This window comes from Bufo gargarizans, chromosome 6 (assembly GCF_014858855.1).
Source record: "Bufo gargarizans isolate SCDJY-AF-19 chromosome 6, ASM1485885v1, whole genome shotgun sequence".
NCBI lineage: Eukaryota > Metazoa > Chordata > Amphibia > Anura > Bufonidae > Bufo > Bufo gargarizans.
The window spans coordinates 344,747,626-344,764,502 of NC_058085.1; the positions used below are offsets into that span (position 1 = coordinate 344,747,626).

Here is a 16,877-nt window from a genome sequence, read left to right on the forward strand (position 1 = left end):
ACCAGGAACTTATGTGTTCTTTGTATAATCTAGTGAGTTCCGAGAAGGCGCCATTAAGGGTAGGAGTGTACTTTTTTTGTATAAACAGTTGTTCAGAGAACACCAAACTGGCCTCTGAAACCCACACGTTTCTGTCTAAGCCTGTGGTCAGAAATCCCGACATGCCTCAAAGTAACAAATTCAATAAATGGTGGTCTTAACAGGAGGGGCTATCAAAGCCTCCCTGGTATACTGCTCAAAAATGCAAACAAAAGAACTCAAGGGGCAGTAGACTAAATAAAACTTTACTTTTAATACATCAGGAGATAAAAAAGTCCCTACTAGACAAACAACGATTAAGACGTGCCCGGTGGGTATTAAACACCGAACAAAATTCGGTCCATGAGGGACGCATAACATCGATTAGTTTTATGGGAATCGAACATGTTGCCAAACCGACCCGTGGGGGGGACTGGAACAGGTCCATCCTCCAAAGGGAGTGTTGGTGGACATATACACTGAATACAGTAGCCCCCAATGGACTTAATGAACAGTTGAATTTCGGCTGCTTTCTGTAATTTACTCCATTTTCTGTGTGGGCCCTGTGGCCACTTATTCTTACTTTTAACCTCTTTCTTTGGTCTTGTACACGCGTGATTTTGACACAACTGTCAATTACGCGTGAGGAGGCGGAGGATATTTAGGGAAATGCTGGGGTCGCATCTAGACCAGCGAGTAATGCGTCTCTCCCCCCCCCCTTTTTTTGATTCCCCCCCCCCTCACCTTCCATAGCTGGGATGGGTGTAGGTTCCCACATTTGGTTAAATGGGGAATCATCCATTTTTCAAGCTTAATCTAGAAGTACCCTGCTTAGTGTAGGAGATAATAAGACGGGATACTTTGTCTTACTGTAGAAATGGCCGACTGCACTATCGTGGATATGCACAGCAGTCTGGCCATAAAGAGGAATCACTGCGCCCGTGTGACCGAGGCTTGGCCTCGATCATGTGACCGCATCTCTGACATGTGCATGGGTGGCGCGGCCGGATGACGTCTGAATATGGCGCCGGCCGTGCGCTCCACACAAGCTCCATGGTACGCATGAGAGAGGCGCAGGTGCGGAAACGTCACTTCCGCACACGTGATCGCGACCTCAGGACGCCATACAGTAGCGTCATCAAGGAGCACACATGCCGGAAGTCCATTAGTTCCGACTGATGCGCTCCACCTGGCCCTCTAGCCTCATAATGCGGCGTTTTTCACCCCACCAGTGCCGGTCACAACTCCAGCAGACACCACCACACTGGGTCTTGCCACATGGTGCGCTTACAGCCACTCTCGACCGCAGCCGCAAACGAAGTAAGTTCTATACCTCTCCTTGATCTGACACAGACAATGGGGGAGGTTCACTCTCTGTCTATCTGACTATTGCTATAGGGACATATTTTTAGATGTACATGTCTTTGTCCATAGGCGTAGTCAAGATCTGACTTACATGAACACGCAGCCCCGTGTCCCCTGAAGAATCTTGGGGCTCTAAACTGAAGAAACGCGTCGGGACTATATAGGTATGCACCCACTCTGACTTCTAGACATCCAGGTGGTGTTATACCCTTTTTTTCTTTATTGTATTGTGTTCTCTTGTACCCTTCAGTATCCCAAAGTGGGAACTCCACCTATTTTTTCTGGCACTGTTCTAATAGGGCCTTACCAGGGAATTTTATTTAGGAGTAGAGTTCCTGTCTGGGCCACCCCTTGCGGGGTTTTTTTGGACCCCGTCACTCGGATACTTATAGGGTGTCACAGGTCAAGCAGGGAGGTACTAGGGCTAGTGGTCTCTGTCTACGTTTCCGCCGCCCGTTAATTACCCCCTTCCTGCCTGTCCTACCAGTGACAATTTTGTTCGGTGTTTAATACCCACCGGGCACGTCTTAATCGTTGTTTGTCTAGTAGGGGCTTTTTTATCTCCTGATGTATTAAAAGTAAAGTTTTATTTAGTCTACTGCCCCTTGAGTTCTTTTTTTTTTTTATACTTCTTATGATCAACCGGATTTTCTAATTCTTTACATACTAGCATTCTGCTGCAGAATTGGCAATCTCCACATGGATAAGACCCTTTTGTGGTTAACCATGTGTTTTTTTCTGTTTGTTGGGGATTCTTCTGAAAATGGCTATGTACAAGTTGTTCTCTAAGATTGGTTCATCTTCTGTATGTGATTGAGGGGTGTTTTGTGATAACACTTTTTATATCTTCATCCAGTCTTAAAATATTCCTTCTCGCTCTGTAGTACTGGCCTACTGGAATTCCTCTTTTCAGAGGTATTGGGTGGTAACTGGACCAGTGGAGGAGACTATTGCTCGACGTGGGCTTTCTATAGATTTCTGTTACTATAGTTCTATTCTCTGAAAGGCTGAGGGCTACATCCAGAAAGTTGAGTCTGCTTTGATTTATTTCTCCTGTGAATTTTAAACCAATTATGTTGATATTAAGAATTTTAATAAATTCATAGAATTCTTCTTGTGCACCTTCCCACAGTATTATGACGTCGTCAATGTAACGACCCCAGTATGTGATATATTTAGTGTACTGACTGTGTGCTTCAGTGAACACAAATCTATCCTCCCACCACCCTAAAAAAAGATTTGCGAAGTTTGGTGCGCATTTCGTGCCCATTGCGGTACCAGTGATCTGTAAATAATAATCGCCATCAAAAACAAAATAATTATGAGTGAGTAAAAAACTTAAAAGTGACAAAACAAACTCATTATGATCTTTATACTGGGTGCCTTTTGTATCTAGGTAGTATTTAACTGCATCTATGCCTTTGGAATGCTGTATGCTGGTATATAACGCCTCTACGTCTAAGCTTGCTAATGAGGTTCCCTTTTCTACTTATATGTTCTGCAGTTTGATCAATAAGTCTTTAGTGTCTCTCAGGTATGATGTTAGACTGGGGACAAATTGGGATATCACCTCATCGACATAGCCACTTATCCCTTCACACAAACTCTCATTCCCGGATACTATAGGTCTCCCTGGGACTGGATGTCGTTTTTTATGTATCTTGGGAATAGCATAAAATGTTGCAAGCACTGGGTTCGGCTTGTACAGAACTTTGAACTCTTCTTTAGTGATTAAATTATTTTCTTTTGCTTGCTGTAGTAAACTCTTTAGTTCTTGTACAAATTTGATGGTAGGATTATTCTGCCTGAACTGACATTCCCCTAATTTGCCGCCCGTGCAGACTTGTTGGGGTGTGTCAGATCAGGGCTAGTCTCCCTGGCACTCTTCCCTTTACCCCGCTTTCTAACTGTTACCCAGCTAGCTACCTCACTTTCCTGAGCTTCCTCGCTACCACCCTCCCCAACATCTACCCCAAAGAGTGCTTGCTCAGTGAGCAGCAAGCTCTTTTCCATATTGTCAATGCCTCTCAGTGTTGAAATTCGCTCGTTTAGATACTCGTTGTGCGATTCCAAACGGGCAATTTGCTCACATTTTGAACAAAGATATGCACCCTCAAACATACTAAATGGGGATTATGCAAGAAAAGAGAAAGGTACGATATGGTGAAGTGATAAGTATATAACTTACTGTAGTCCCTGAATCTGAAGTCACATAATCTAAAGTCACACACTTAAGACAAACACACAAACGCTCACAAACACACAAACGCTCACAAACACACAAACGCTCACAAACACACAAACGCTCACAAACTTGCATTGTTTGTCAGCTTGTATAAGTGCAGCTCTCAAATCAGATTGCTTTTTTCCCCCCTCTGGGTTCAAAGGGGAACATGTAAAAAAAAATATATAACTGTCTGGTCTGCTGGAGGAGTACTTTAAACTTAAAGGGGTATTCCCATCTTAATGATCACTGTTAACTCTGTTAATGATTTAACAGTGATCATTTTTCTAAATATATTTAATTAACAAATTCCCACCCCTTACAAATAAATAAACATATACTTACCTGACTGTTGTCTTCCGTCTCCCCTGGTTACGACCACCGCTCTTCTCAGGAATCACGGTGGCCGCGCGTGCACAGACGACTTCTTCTCTTCTCCCGGCCGGCGGCACGCTGTACTGAACGCGCACGCCGAGGCTGCACATGCTGTATGCTGATTTCTTTTTGTCCAGTATAGTATACTTGCCAGGAAGAAGTCACCAGGGCGCATGCTGGGCCTCGGCGTGCACGTTCAGTAGAGCGCGTGGCCCAGCTGGGAGAAGACTTCAATCAAGATGGAGCCCGCCCCCTGCTGAGTGCTGAAACCAGGAAGTGGACAGCGCGCCGGGAGCAGGTAAGTATGAAATGCAGTCCTGAGAATACCCCTTCAACTCCACACCTAGGGCTACTGCTGGCCTGGTATAGGAGGCCCTCAAAGCTGTAATAAGGGTCCACCTGATATCTCTAGGAGCTTATCTTAAAAAGAAAAGTGAACAAAAAGTGTCTGAGTTATGCAAACAAATCCAGGAAATGGAGTCAATCCATAAAAAACACCTGGGATGCTATCTTAGAGCAGTTAAATCATCTGCGATCCACCCTTAAAAAACGTACTGAATGCACGTACGGCCAAACTATATCGCTCAGCAAGATTTAAATATTATGCCAATGGGAACAAAGCCTGTGCCTACATACATTCGGTCAAAACTGCATCCTCTACTCTTCTCATAACAACAGAGGAAATAGCCCTTCGCTTTAGGCCTCATGCACACGACTGTTGTGTTCCGTTCCGCAAAATGGGGTTCCGTTGTTCCGTTATCCGTTTCCGTTTTTGTTTCCGTGTGTCTTGCTTTATTTTTGGAGGATCATGTCTCCAGACATGAAGGAAAGTAAAAAAAAAAATCTAAGTCAAGTTTGCCATGCAAATGATAGGAAAAAAACAGACGCAGATTACAATCTTGTGTGCCTCCGCGTTTTTTCACGGTCCCATTGACTTGAATGGGTCTGTGAACCATTTTCCGTGAAAAAAATAGGACAGGTTATATTTTTTTGACAGACTTGAACCACGGATCACGGACGCGGATGACAAACTGTGCATTAGCCGAGTTTTCAACTGACCCATTGAAAGTCAATGGGTCCGCAGAAAATCACGAAAAACTGAACAACGGACACGGAATAAAACAACGGTCGTGTGCATGAGGCCTTAGAGAGTTCTACCAAGCCATATATATTAGACAGCCCTCTTCCCAACAAGCAGAAAAGGACAGGGTGCAGGAGACTCATGGCTGTCAACTTTGAGCCTACCTTCTCTCTCTGGGGTCCAAGCGAAGTCCTTAGTACGTCCATTTACTATGCAAGAGCCAGAGTTGGTACTCAAAAAATACGGTATATATAAATATATATATATATTTTTTTTTTCAAATTCTGCATAATATATCTTTCTTACATCAAGAAGAATGGTATAGCCCATGTGCAGTATCCCAGACCCGAAGGTATCTGCAAAGTTTGGTTTGTTATCTAATGTTATGTTGTGTTTGCACTGTACACCAGCAGGTTAGGCATGGTTGCATCAGAAATGGATCCAACCACCTGATTCCTTCCCTCTTGGTAGGACTGGGAGGAGTGAGGAAACACGTCCAATTCCTCCTGCCAGGGGCAGTAGCCTATAGGGGGTGCAGAGGTAGCAGTTGCTACCAGGCCCAGGAGCCTGAGGGGGCCCAAAGACCCCTGTGCCACATAAGAAAACACCAGTATTATAAAAAGTGCATGCTGGTCAAGTTACACCTCTGGCTGGAGGGAAGGGTTAGGTCAAGAATTTGGCATGGGGGGTGCAGTTTCAATTTTTGCCTCAGGCAGCACGAAGGCTATGTCCTTCCCTGCCCCAGGACACAAAGCACTGATGGAAGGGGGGCCCAAGCTGAACTCTTGCATCAGGGCCCATGAGCCTTTAGCTAAGCCCCTGCCTCCCGCTCTTAGGTCCTTAGGCCAGTTTCACACTAGCAATAAAATACTGAGACAGAGGAACAGCCTCCCAGAGTTCATCATATCCAGAAAGGGGCTGGAGCACCTCCAGGCCTTATTGACTATAACGGGACCCAGCCTGTTTCCAGCATTAGTGCCGGGATGACAAAAAACGGTTCATTCAGCTGTTTTTTGTACAGCTGAATCCCTGCACTAATGCTGAGTCAATTGGCTGGCTATGCCGGATATAGTGAACTCCGACATGCTGTTCCTCTGCTGGAATATTTTAATGCTAGTGTGAAACTAGTCTTAGGGACCAGAGAACCAACTCATCTGTGAGTGACAGCAGAGTGACCAGCAACCATAGCCATCCAGAGCCCGCTGCAGGTGAGGGACTATGGCTCAGACACCCATAACCTAGATCGCATCCAGGTAATCCCAGCTCAAAGCCTACATTTGACAGTGGACATCTACAGCCAAAAGTGCCAGCTTACAGATTTTAGTCTGAAGTTCAGAAGAGAGACATCAGCAAGATAGCATACCAGAGGTGTCATCATCTGTTACTATGACAGCAAACATACCTTATCTGGGGAGAGGAACTGCACTGTATACAAACTACCGCTGCATGTACTAGCAACTTCTATTTTGTACTTAGTAAAGAGAGACTGTTATTCTATTATTCCTTAAAGCACCTTTTCACTGTACCGATTCCAAGTGAGCAATAGTGTGTGAGAGTACACCGTGACACATCTCATCAGGGCCACTACCACTCCCATCATCTCCACCTGCTCCTCAGGAGCTTTCTGCACATGTATCAGTCCTGTGTAATGTATCCACAGCCTAAATGAAACATGGCATCAGTCATGTTATGTCCTACACATCATGTAATCTCTTACAGAGTAAGCAGCAGTGTTACAAGCCATTCATGTGCTGGGTCAGCACACAGGATGCATCCATGTGACAATTAAATAGGACTAGTGGTGGAATCATGATTTTTATTGTGGTTACTACTGTAACTACATGACTGTGTATTTGCGTGGCATCTTGTCTTTAGGTGATGTTGTAAAATGGCCGCCTGTCTCTAGGTGTTGTCATGTTGTTAACACAGTTTAGTGTAAAAACAAGAACACACAGATCTGCTTCTACACAGACACTGACAGACATGATGAGATGCTGCTAGAGGTATTAATACTGTATTTAGTGTAGAAGTTCTGCTCCTTAATACACTACTATTCACCTGTTAACTGAAAGCCAGGTCACATGATGTCTCACATGACTGACACCATGCTTAGTCCTATCAAGCTCTCCTGTGGATACATTTAAAAAAAAAATATTTACGGAGAGGCTACTAATTGGATATAATAAAGGTCTATGAGATCTATTTTTTTTTAAAAAAATCATTCAACATCCTATTCTCTAAATAAATAAATGTATTCATTAAAACCAGAATACCCCTTTAAAATGCAGGGCCTAACCCTGGGTTCACACCTGAGCGTTGCGCAAACGCGCGTTTTACGCGCGTTTTTGTCGCGCGTTTTTATGCGCGTTTTTGTAATAGTAAACGCGCGTTTGACGCGCGTTTGTGTCATTGACTGCAGTGTCCTATGGCCACAAACGCGCGTCAAAACGCCCCAAAGAAGCTCAAGTACTTGTTTGAGCGTCGGGCGTTTTACAGCGCGTTCGTACGCGCTGTAAAACGCCCAGGTGTGAACCATTCCCATAGGGAAGCATTGGTTTTCATGTCTTGAGCGTTTTACAGCGCGTTTGAACGCGCTGTAAAACGCTCAGGTGTGAACCCAGCGTGAAATAGAGTCTGAGCTCTTAAGAGCAGGTACTGAGATGTACCTGCTCTAAAGAAAGATATTGTGAACCTGGCAAGAGACTGATGTCACATAGTCCTCAGTGTGGTCTCTGCGAGACGAACAGAGACCTAAAGAGGAAGATTAGCTTATTGATTCATTTAGTAATTCTGTAACATTAAGAATTCTGCCACCTCATGTACTAAAACCACCAAGACTTTGTACCTCATCTGAGTGTTTTAACCAATAAGCATGTTATGCCTTATAGGATCACCTTTTCTCCTATTTCAGACATATCCCCTCCCGGCAGCATCTGTAAATCAGGAAGCAAGGCGCAGGCTTCTAGAACCCGCTGATATCGCGCCTCATCTAGAGGTGACCCAAACAAGATGTTATCTCTCAGCGTGGCGTTCTGGATCCAGGCTTGTTGAGGAACATAGGCCACAGAACCCTGAAACACAAAGTTACATTACTAATAAGACATTATACTACCCATAACTTTATACAGATAGAAGGGAAATTAATCATTCCCCCTACACCTCTTCTCGCAAAACCTCGTTAAACGCCAGTCTTGATAAATCATGGCCAGTGTCTCACATACATATCTATACACAGATAGGTAATGGTAAATCGCATTCATAAAACACAAAGTTCACTTTCTACCTTTATGTTGATGTGTCCATAGACATGGTCCATTTCCCCAAGCATCGCAGAAACAAGAGAAGATTTCCCAGACCCAACTCCACCAACTACTGCAACCAGGTGACCTTCCTTGATGTCCAGGTTGACACTACAAGAAGAACATAGCACGTATGGACATCAGAAGTGTGGACACATGAGCTACAGTGTGCAATTTACCCATACTAAGTCTAAAATTCTATAAATTCATGGAAGGACATCTATTTCTACTATACTGGGGCATCTAGAATATATTTACAGTTGATAGCAGATTTGCCTAATAAAAAGTCCACCTTAAAATAACTGCAAATTTGGCCAAAGCTCAAGACTCCAACTGTGTTGGCTACACAATAATGTGAACATATTGGATGTTGAGAACCAGGTCTCCACCACCGGCACTGCGGTCTGTAGAGCAATCAGAAGATGATTGTAAAAACACAAGTAAGTGCCACCATCAAAAACCTTGCTGCTCAACATGGTGGACAGTCAGCGGATTTCTATTTTCTTGTTTCTGCACCACATGCTATAATATTACTATAATTATCTTATGCAGACAACATAATGGTCCATCCATTATTTTCCTACTTTTGCATTACATATTATGGAAATGTGCAATATCGCCTTACTTCTTCACTGCTGGAGATGTGCCCGGCTCCCAGGTAAAAGTGGCATCAGAAAACTGGATAGCAGCATCTGTTAATGACAAAGTCTTATATTGTGAACCAAAGCACTGTAAATATAATGGAAAATAGAATAAAAATGTATTTTATTCTGGCATCAGGCAGTGCTATTAGTTATAAATGTGGGGAGTCATTGATGTTTACTTCTTACCAACAGTAGGATCATTGCTTATAGCAGAGTTATCCAAGTCTTCTCCTCCCAAGTATTTCTCCAGCCGGGCACAGGATACATTTGCCTGCATAGTGATCAGGGTTATTAGCAGATGATTATACATACAGAGCATTTGGAAACTCATTAGATCCTTTTGCATTCTTTCGCAAATGTTGTGCTAAAATAAAAAAAAGTTAATCTTTTCCCCCCCATCATCCTGCTCTCAGTACCCCATAATGAGAAAGTGAATTTTAGAAATCTTTTTGGGTCCTCCCATTTCTCTTGATCATCTTTGAGATGTTTCTACATGTTGACTGGAGTCACCTGCGGTAAATTCAGTGGATTGGACATGATTTGGAAATACCCAGCCCTGTCTATGTAAGATCTTACAGCTGACAATACATAGAGCAAAAACCAAGCGGAGGAAAGAACTGCCTGTAGGGCTCAGAGACAGGAGTGTGTGGAGGAACAGATCTGGAGAAGGGGACACAAACATTTCTTCTGCTCTAAAAGTTCAGACTGTGTAAAAACAAGATTCTTTGGTGTGTTGAAACCAAGGTTGAACTTTTGGCCTCAATTCTGAGTGTGATGTTTGGAGAAAACCAGGCACTGCTCATCACCTGCCCAATGCGATCCCTAGAGTGGAGCATGGTGGTGGCAGCATCATGCTGTGGGGTGTTTTTCAGCAGCTGGGACATAGAGACTTGTCCAGGGTCAGGGAAAGCTTGAATGGAGTCAAGTACAGAGATATTCTTATACAATATACGCCTTGAGTTTGTCTGCACAGATCCTTGGGGGGGGAGACGTAGATGGCATCCCTGACTTCTATAGTTCCGTGTGCTGTGTCCAGCCTGCTGTACACATGAAGAGTACACAGACGTAAATTACATTGTGTAAATAAGACCTAGGTAAAGGAAATACGGGAGCTCAGTTACTTACCTGCACCATGTTAGATATAAGCATAGGCAGCATGGAGAGGGGGAAGCTCAGGACATTAAACAGGGAGATGGATGTGAAGGCTCTCTCTGCATTCAGCACATTGTTTGGATCAATCACAACGTAAACAGCAAAACTGGCCGACCGAGACCTGAACAAATAAACACAATTCTAGTAGTTGGTGCTAGTTTCTAAATAAACTCTGCATAGAGGTGGACCATGTGGACCCCTTTTGCTAGTACATTTCAGGACAGCCATCCCCAGAGGAGCTGCATTGGTAGCAAACGAGAAGACCGGGTATTGGCCCTAGGGTCAATGAAAGAATGTGGGGGGTGGAGGAGAATGTGTCATGTGGGTGGCAAAACTCAACATTGTAGTCATACATCATTTTGATCCTCTCTTACATATACACACCACCGACCACGTCTGAGCCCCTGAAATGTGCTCTGAGCAGTTGGCACTTCCCTTCACCCACTCTTCTCGGCAGCTCATAACATAGTGTGTTGAATCCCTATGATGCCAATAGTCTAGCAATTAGATCTGTGGTCCGATTTTCAGCATTATGGGAGAAAAAGTTTGTGAAAACGGAATATAAAAGCAGTGAATAAGACATCATGGGGTTGACATTCAGAATGAAAAATGTTAACCTGAATCAGTTTTTAAAAAATTATTTACCCCATAATATTTCACCGTATCATTAGTATCTAATCCCACAGAGCGCTCATTTTCAGCACAAGTCCATCCTTTATTTTTATGGGACGAATACCAACAAACAGCGCCCATCTATGGTTTATGTTTTTAATGTATTTTTTTACAGTCTTCAACCTCCATTTCTCTCCAAATCCCCTTGCAAAGGGGGTAAAGCTCACATGTTCCATGTATGCTTTAATATGTTAAACCATATGGTGCCACACTCTGTATGGACTCTAACGTATATGTGCCTGTCCTGTAATATTAATTGTTGTCACTAGATGTCACTGCTGTTGCAGAAACAAGGTGGACATTTAAAAAAAAATAAAAAAAGCTGCAGGCAGGACATTTGTTTGTGGCTAAAGCCAGGAGGCAGTCAGAGGCTCCCTGTACTGAAGGAGGCAAAGAGAAGTTCCCGAGTACCCTATTAAGCCATATGGCTTCATCATGTTTTTTATTTTTTTTTACTAGGGGATTTATAGTGCAGCTTCTTAAAAAAAGGGTTGTAACAAAAATATCACCATATTTCTCCTTGGGTTGTGTCTGGTACATAATGGAATAAAGCAGACTTAACGACACACAACCTGTGGCCAGATGTGCAGGGCTGCATTTGCAATTTATGCTGCCTTAGGCGCAATTTGTGCTCATGCCCCCTATTAGTTCAGCTATAGCTGCCTATTGACTTGAGTGTATACAGTAGCTACATAAAATTATTTTCCCCATGTCGTCAAAAAACACTGTTGAAAATGGACTTGGTTTTACCACGATTGCTGTGGTTTTGTGATGTAGTAATTGGCCATGCGGTTTATACAAGTAAATATATTTGTTACATTTTTAACCTGGAAAAATGCATGGCAAATAACCACATCACAAAATGGCAGTAAGATAGAGTACAGTTTAAAATGCGTTTTTATTTTGACTGTGTGGTTATTTATTTTATGCACTTATATAGCGCTGACATATTCCGCAGCACTTTACAGACATCAGCATCACCTGCTGTCCCCAATGGAACTCACAATCTAAGTTCTCTATCAGGATGTCTTTGGAGTTTGGGAGGAAACCGGACAACCCGGAGGAAACCCACACAAACACGGGGAGAACATACAAACTCCATGCAGATGTTGTCCTTGGTCGGATTTGAACCTAGGACCACAGCGCTGCGAGGCACCAGTGCTAACCACTGATTCACCATGCTGCCCAGCTAAAAAAAATAAAAATAAAAAAAATAAATAAAATAAAAATCTAATCTGAATATACCCTTACACAGCTGCTAGTAAAATATAACCCTAAGGCTACATGCACACAACCGTTCCGTTTTTTTGCGGTCCGCAAACTGCGGATCCACAAAAAACAGAAGCATGTGCCTTCCGCAATTTGCGGAACGGAACTGGCGGCCCATTGTAGAAATGCTTATTCTTGTCCGCAAAACAGACAATAGGACATGCTATATTTTTTTTGCGGGCCCATGGAACGGAGCAAAGGATGCGGAAAGCACATGGAGTGCTGTCCGCATCTTTTACGGCCCCATTGAAGGGAATGGGTCCATACCAGAGCCGCAAAACTGCGGCTCGGATGCGGACCCGAAAAACGGTCGTGTGCATGAGGCCTAATGCACAAGTCTGAAGGCATTTCCATCAATGGATGGTGCATGTTATGACTGAAAAAATCATAGCATGCATTATCCAGCTCCGATGCTAGATGTATAGCCACCTTTACAATGTAGCCACAGTGGGCTTTTTTTTTTTTTTTTTAATGAGGAGCTTTACCACTTTGGTGTCAATGTGTGGATTATAGAATGGTCTGCTGTGTGACAGGCAGAGAAATCCTCTCCACCAGCTGGCAATGTACATATGGGTCATATACTGGCTTCATCTTTCTCCTCATCTGACTGCTCTGATGTCTCCTTATCACTTACTTTTTAACTGCAGCACTAAGTCAGGGGATTTAACCCTGCCACTGCCTTGATAGTACTGTTATGTTAGCTGTAGGTAAGCAGTGTGATGTTTAACCCTCCTGACTTGTAGCTACAATAAACAAAAGTTAGTGATGAGTAAACATGAGAAGCAGCACTAAGGTGAAAGAATCAACATAAATCATTTGTTTTCTCAGTGAAGTGCTGCCCCATCCTTTCTAACGCTCCCTAGGCACGTGCCCTTGTGTGCCTTGCTGTAAATATGGCCCTGCTGATCTGGCACTGTTTCGGAAGAAAGCAGCCATGCTTTCCTAATACTGTACCACCCCCTTAATCCATAACTGCAGAATAGGAAGTGGACGCTGTCCCTGTAAAGAAAAGACAACCTGTGACTATAACATGGGATATGTGACTGGTTCTCACCAGGAATGGGGCACAGTTGAACACGAAAATGGAGACGGAGAATAGATAGGCGAAGCAGTAACATGTCCTTCAGCTCCTTCTCACGAATTTCCTGCACCTGTTTCTCAAAGGAAGGCTCCCAGGCGTACAACTTCAAGATCTAGAACAAAACACATGACGTAGAGTAAATACAGGCAGGCAAACATTCATAAAGCAGCTAAATACATCACAAGCCGAGTAATAACAACCCTCACCTTTATGCCGTTCAGGATTTCATTCATTATTTTCAGCCGTTTATCTTTGTTTTTCATGTTTTTCATCTGCAGAACACAAGAGTAGATTGGACTTTGTGTGTATGTGCCATAGAGGCAGCCATAGAACCGAATAGTGGTCCCCTCCTCCGCGAAAGAACAGGCACCCTCGTCCCTATAGGTCAATTTCCTACTTTTGAGAAATAACTGCATCTCACGGACAAAAAGTTGAGACCTTTTCCCTGCACCTTTAAATATACTTTATGCCCCTTACCTAATGCCTTTCAACACAGTGCCAGCTATAGTGCCTCTGTAATAGTAGTAGCCACAGTCCCACCATAACATGGACAGGCACAGTTTTCTAACAGTGACCGCCAGAGTGCCCCCCGACTTACAACAGGCATAGTAGCACCTTTAATGTGACACTTTATTTTATCTAGGGTATCATTGGTGGTTCAATGATGACAGTAAGAACAGTGTTTGTACTAGCAGCCTGCATGTACTTTACTTTTGAAGGGGTTGTGCACCTTTGGGGGGGGGGGGGGGAATTGGCAAGTCCTCATCTTGGGAAGGCCTGCGAAAGGAAACATACTTACCTGGATCCCAGCTCCTTCTCTATCGGACCTCCCCTACTCCACTGTGCTCCCAGGATATAATCCTTTGTTTTGACACCTCTTCAGCCAATAGCTGGTTGCAGAGGTGACCTTGCAGATCACTGCTGCGGCTAGAGATTGGCTGCAGTGGCATCAAGATGGAAGTTTACATCCTGAGAGTGCAGCAGAATAGCTTAGGTTGGGGAGAGAAGGAGCGGGCAGACTGCATCAGGAAGCAGGCAAGTATGCCTCCCTTCGCAGGTCTGCGCAAGGAGGAGGGGGTTACCAATATCTTCTCCCCAAAGGTGAACAACCCCTTTGACAAACAATGGACTATGCCAACCTGTAGGTCATGTCGCCCTTCTACAACAGTGGACATCAGTTTTGTGCAACTGGTGCATGTCCAGTAGATTATGATAGCCTCACCTGGAACGTCCTTGATTTAGTAGCTAGGACTGCATTAATTGGTATCAAGAGGATCATCACTCCAAGTCCTGCCAGGACTGATGGTCCCAGCTCTGCCCAGAGGAATACTACAGAAATAATGATCTGCAGTGGTGAGGACCAAATGAGATGAATGAAATTCGTCAGATCCATGAACTTCTGCGCATCCGCAGACATCAGGTTCACAGTTTCCCCCACTGTCGACTCCTTCCGGGTGGCATTTGACACAGTCAGAGCCTAAAGGGATAAAAAATAATAAATATAAACCTTAGAAAATATGGCTTCCAACCTTTACATAAGCCCCACCAGATCTATTCCAAAAATGTCCGATATATAGGAAACACAGTTGATGACGACTTTGCAAATGTTGCAAGAAATCCAACTGAGGAAGACTTTTTGCAATAAATGCCCACAACATTGTCTTCCATAGGGGAACCCAGATGTTTTACCACCATAGTGCTACATGCCCATGTAGACCATTCATTATCTATACTCACTTTTTTGTAGACGGCAGCGGTTAGTGTCGTACGGACTCTCATTCCTAAGACGAAGCAGCCCTGGAAATATTGCTGCAGGCAGAGTGACTGGATTACAGCTGTTACCAGCAGCAAGATGGCGTAAAAAAATCCCTTCCATAGATACTCCTCAGGGTTGGATGTGAATGAGACCATCGCTCTGCAAATCAGCAGCAGAACAAATTACAATATAACATAACATATAAAGGGGTTGTCCACTTTCATGACCTATTCTCAATATGTGTCATCCATATCAGATCGGTGAGTGTCTGGCTTCTGGCACCCCTACCGATCAAATGATTAAAGATGTCATAGATCCAGTGATCGCTACGTCCCCTAAATTGTTTACCAGGTACAGCGCTGTGATTTTAGTGGTGGCTGGGCCCGGTACTACAGCTCAAATGAATGTAAACTGCAGTACTTATAGTACCTTTTCTGATTTAATACCTAGGCTGAAGTGTGATGCTCATGAGACAATATGGCTATGGGTGACTTTATTGTTCAGTTTCACCCGCAAGCTATCAGACATGTACAAGGAATCCGGATGAGGTTTATTTCCAGGCTGTACCCTTATAATTATGCACAAACAGAAGATGAAACAATGTTTTTTTATGCTATTATTCAACAACGGATGTTAATAGTTACAGCATAAATGTCACGCTTCGGTGTGCAAGGGAAATACCACACTGAGCATAAGAGGGAAGGGGGAACAGGGAATCAGGCCTGAGAACTAGGAAAGGAAGATGGACACCTCCTAGTAAAACCCTAACCAAAATCCTGACCAGTATGAACAGACCCCAGGCGTAGGTGTGTTCATACACAGGATCCTAGAGTCCTATCTAGCCCTATAGGACCCTGGTACTAATGGCAATGACTAGACTAACTGTTCCTCCAAAAGGAAGGACGAACAGGAGTCTCCTTCAGGCCCAATACCAACAATAGGGAAATGCAACACATAGAACCCAAACAAAATATAAAAAGGGAAAGGAAAGACTTAACTTCAAAGGAGTAATGGAAGCACCAGGAACTCCGTTCACACACCAGCTTTCCATAACTTAAACTGAAGCTATAAACCGCACAGCATTGTGGGAGAAGAAACAATAAATAGGGAAGTTTAAATGACCACATTAGCAACACCTGAGGCAGGGGGTGTGGTCATTACCAGAAACAACACCGATCCCTATTGATCTACAAGGAAAACCTGTCAGATCAAACCACGTTACCAGTCTACACCGATTTCCCTGCCACCTGTCGCGGGAACGTCCGTGACAATAAATAAATAAAAAATAGCAGCCAGGCACAGGAAGAAGCAAGAAGCTGATTATTTCATGGCCTGGCTACAGGGAGATAGCAGGGACAAACTTCCAACAAGCAAACACACTAAAATAGGACAATGCATATAGACGACATATGACAGTACTACTAAAAGTACAGAGCTGTACCGGATATAACAAAATAATGGGGACCCCTTAAAATCAGCTGACAATCAGATTCCTACCAATTTGATATTGGTGGCCTATTCTAATGGTAGACCATCAATTTTGCAATCCCAGAGAACTTTTTTAAGTTGCATTTCCCAGGAAAAAAAACTAAAATCATCAGCTCCTCATGTTGCATTTATTATACTGGTGCCTTCTTATGTGGTTTATGTGATTTTTTTAAAATTATTATATAACTGCTTAAATAATTTCAAAATGTATAGTCGCTGGAATCCGCCCCACATTGGGAGCCATTATGATAGTGATAGAACTGCTGCTTTGGATTTAAAGGGGTTGTCTCATCTCGCCGTTACTAAGGTGAGATGAAACAGTTCCAACTACCTCCCCGGTGGGGATCATCAGAGCACTCCGGCGCTCTGCTGTTTCCCGGCGGGGAGGTGGTCAGGACTGTGTGTCTCATCTTGCTTTAGTAATGGGGAGATGAGAAAACCCCTTTAAATGAG

At 43.6% G+C, this 16,877-nt stretch overlaps 1 pseudogene; it reads right to left on the bottom strand.

Moving 5' to 3' along the window:
• LOC122941135 overlaps window positions 1–16,877 on the bottom strand; it is an 83,737-nt pseudogene that overhangs the window by 37,078 nt on the left and 29,782 nt on the right.